We start from the raw sequence: 4507 nt of genomic DNA, 5'->3' as shown, positions 1-4507 counted from the left end.
AGGAAGGTGTGTGTGTGTGTGTGTGTGTGTGTGTGTGTATCAGCTCGGGCCCTCACACAACTTCCGGCCGTTTTTGTCCTTTAATTCTTCACGCTCGCCGTTACAAGTTTAGTTTTGTTCAATTAAGCTGCTGCAGCTGCAGCTGTTGCCGTGGCAACGAGAACCACCCAGAAGCACTCTGATTGGCCCACACTCGTTCTACCCGGTTCAGTTTCTGTGATGTCAGCATAATATGGCTGGCGTCTCCAGATCCAGCAGGCCAGTCCGAGGTGTGCGTTAGCTAAACGGTGCCTTGCCCAAAGGCCCAAAGGCCTCGTCCTGCCCAACACATGGAGCCTGCTGCCCGTTCCTTTCCTAGGACGGCGATGGAAAGTTTAACTGACAGTCATTCTAACAGCCTTTCCTTAATGTTAACCATAAAAACCGTAACCAGTGAGCCAAAATCACCACCCAATATTAAAAAAACAAAAACAAAAACAAAAAACAACTTCGCCATCCTAGGAAAAAAAACCCTGCCACCTTTTGGAGCAGTGGGTTTTTGTGTTTGGGCTGATGGACTGTCGGACTAATGGGACATTTTTCACTCTGCTGGAGCTCTGGAACGACGGGCCCTCGGTCTGAAGGGCCTAACGAGGCCACGAGCTAATTGAGCGAGGACGCTGGTGTGTGTGTGTGTGTGTGTGTGTGTGTGTGTGTGTGTGTGTGTGTGTGTGTGTGTGTGTGGCGCCCGCTCTCGCCCTCGTGCACAGAAACAGGCAGAGCGAGCTGGTCCACCTCGTCCTCACCTCTGAGCTCAGCTTCTGCTCCTCCAACGTCTGCTGCTGCTCTCAGGCCAGCCGCTGAACTGAGCCGCTACTGCAGTGACTCAGACTGTGTGTGTGTGTGTGTGTGTGTGTGTGTGTGTGTGTGTCTGCATGCCTCTGTATTTGTTTTATTTATTTATTTATTTAATTTTCATCAGCAGCTTTGTTGCCTTATTCAAGCAGGCAAGTTGACCTAGAACACATTATTATTTACAGCAACGGCCTGGGGACACAGTTTAGTGTGTGTGTGTGTGTGTGTGTGTGTGTGCGTATACATTAAATCCATCTGTTTTTCTTTAAATCATGACTGCATGCAGTAGCAGCACTCAGCAGCGTAATGCATCGGCTTAAAAATAATTCAGCTCTATAGTTAAAACAATAAAACTGATTTATCATCAAACACAATTTTATTGTCAAACTTAAAGCTACAATAATCAAAAGAATAAAAAACAATGTCAGGACAAATAGATACAGTAACTACATTAGAGTGCAGTTCAGTCTCTTGGCCATGGGGGGCAGTGCTGAACACTCAGTTTATGGGGCTAAAGGCTATAAACTAAACGCTCCCTCCTCCTCCTCCTCCTCCTCCTCCTCCTCCTCCACCAGGGAAAATAGTCCCTAAGTGGGGAAACGTTTTGCTTTCCACAGCCGATCATCAGCTGTGTGGCTTTCTGAATGTTGAGGACTTTGAACATTATGAGGCGGCTGCTTCAGCCACAAACTCACAGTCTGACTCTGTGAGGTGAACTCTGTCGTGGGGAACCTTCTTCCTATCAGGAGCCATTTCAGTTTGTAGATCCTCCTTTCAAAATTTAAAATGATTGAACTGAAATTTCTTGATAATTTTACTCATATTTTCATATTAAAAATGCTGATTTAATAGTTACATGCTATTTATGGGGCAAACGTCACACTAACCATGGAACAGCATCTCCGTGACGAGACGCCTGATGATGATGATGATGATGATGCGTCATAATCAACAGAAACCTGACAAACTGTCTGGATGGGGGCGTGGCTTCGCTGCTGGTCGCTGTTCCAAAATCAGCGGGACGCCCCTTTAAGTCGGTGGGCTCGTGGTCGCCGCGGTGCGTCGTGAGTGACATCACCGCCTCGGAGATCAGAGCAGCAGAAGAAGAAAAGCAGAACCGGCCGCATGTCGTCAGTCTGAGTTTCCCTCATTAAACTCAAATAATCCCCTTAGATTATGTGTTATATAACATGTTTTCAAATCAAATGTAATCTGTTAGTCCATATGAAGCAGATTACAGCCGCTAATCTAATCTGGAGTCTGGAGTTTGCACCGGTGCTATCCAAACCTGTACATTCAGATTACACTTCCTGGTTCTGCATTCTGATTACAAGCAGTCATGTCTCTGGAGATTAACAGATTACTGGTACGTCATGGTTTGTAATCTGATCACAGTCCTGCACATGCAAAGATAACAGACACCATGGTGTTGGTTTTTATTTTGTGTGTGTGTGTGTGTGTAATCTGATTACCGTAATCAGAATACAGTGATTCTGGTTGTAAGGATACAGTCAGTCTTATGTAAGGACTGTTTGTAAACAGATTACAGATTTTTTTTTTTTCGTAGAATCACATTTTGTAATCTTACAGTGCTACATATTCACAGATTACACTAACAGTTTTTTGTAATCTGATTACTGTAATCCCACTCCATGTAGTCCAGTCCATTCTGACTTGGACTCAAACCCCTCCTGTCTGCTCGGACCAATCACTGCACAGTAATACAGCACAGATTACCCAGCATGCAACACAACGCTTTAATTTGTTACGCTGTGTAAGCAGTGCTCCTTACAGTAATACTGTGTGTGTGTGTGTGTGTGTGTGTGTGTGTGTGTGTGTGTGTGTGTGCATGGATGAACATGACTTCAGTTTATTCTCCCTAAATGTTGCAGGGTGATGACATCACCCTGCAGGCTGCTCAGCTGTGCTCATACTGACACGCTATTGGCTGAGACGCCCCAGGGCTGCTCACATCATCATCACCATCATCACCATCATCACCATCATCACCATCACCATCACCACCATCACCATCATCATCACCATCATCATCATCATGCTACTCCTTCCATCCTTTCTTCCTTCCTTCCTTCTTCCTACCTCTCTTTCTTCCTCCCTTCCTTCTTTTCTTCCTCTCTGTCTTCCTTCCTTCCCTCCATCCTTCCTTCCTTCCTACCTCCCTACCTTTTTTCTCCCTTCCTTCCTTCCCTCCTTCTTTCCTTCCTCTCACTCTGCAGGTTAATTCAGCGTCTCTCCTCTCTTCTCTTCTGGCTTAATAATTGATAGGAAACAGACTCTGTTTGGAAGGATAACAGAGTTCAACACACACACACACACACACACACACACACACACACACAGACACACACACACACACACACACACACTCGCTCCCTCTTTGGGGATTATCCTTGATGTGGAGGCTGACAGGATGAGCAGCAGCTGTGGACGAGACGCTTTGAGTTCACTTCGGTCCAGATCACATTAAAGGGACAGTTCACCCATTCTGAAAAATATGAGATTATTCCCCCCTCAGTTGTTATGTGGGACAGTAGTGCTGCTCTCTGAGTGCTGGATCCTGGGCTGGACGCTCCACATGCTAACTGTTAGCCTCCTCCTCCCCACGGCTAACACTCTTAAAAGTAATGCATAAAAAATAAAATACAATAAATAAATAAAAATAACTTTACAGCACCTGTAAAGGTCTGGTAACTAATATGGTAAGATTGGTGAGTTTGCTGTCGTTTGTTTTCTTCATTGAAAACAGAGAACAAAAATAACAACTTTCTCCAGAGCTGCAAAAGAAAAAATGTGTGTGTGTGTGTGTGTGTGTGTGTGTGTGTGTGTGTGTGTGTGTGTGTGTGTGTTTGACTAGTGTGTAGCTGGTGGCTGGATTGATTTTCTCAAGCTCAACATGCATGGAGAAGGGAGTTTTAGTAGGCTCAACACACACACACACACACACACACACACACACACACACACACAGCCTCTACTAGTTTTTCCATGGAAAAACGGTGAAATATTGATTATTGATTGTGTCTGCAGGCGTCAGCTGGCCCTGATCAATCACTGGCTTTGTCACTTTGCATCGCCTCGTTTCATCACTGTCGCTGCAACACACACACACACACACACACACACACACACACACTGACAAGCCCTGACCCCGTAGATGTATACATACATATGATAGTAGTAGAAGTAGATGTGGTAGATGTAGTAGTAAATGTAGTAGCAGATGTAGTAGATGTAGTAGTATATGTAGTAACAAATGTAGTAGCATATATAATAGTGGTATTAGTAGATATAGTAACACACGTAGTAGTGGTTGTAGTAACAGATGTAGCAGTAGCTGTAGCAGTAGCTGTAGTAGGATATGTAGTAGCAGGTGTACTAGTGGCTGTAGTAGATGTGGTAGCAGGTGTAGTAGATGTCATAGATATAATAGATGTAGTAACAGATATAGCAGTAGATGTAGTACATGTAGTAGCAGATGTAGTAGTAGATGTAGTAACAGATGTAGTAACAGATGTAGTAGTAGATGTAGTAACAGATGTAGTCCTAGATGTAGTAGCAATACTGTTCATTGTACACACTTCTTTTCCCTTTTCCCTTTCTGTCTTTGTTTTTGTTTTTGTTTTTGTTTGTGTCGTGTCCTGTATTTCTACAC

This window comes from Myripristis murdjan, chromosome 11 (genome assembly GCF_902150065.1).
Source record: "Myripristis murdjan chromosome 11, fMyrMur1.1, whole genome shotgun sequence".
NCBI classification, from domain to species: domain Eukaryota; kingdom Metazoa; phylum Chordata; class Actinopteri; order Holocentriformes; family Holocentridae; genus Myripristis; species Myripristis murdjan.
Note: the sequence above shows the minus strand (reverse complement) of the source record.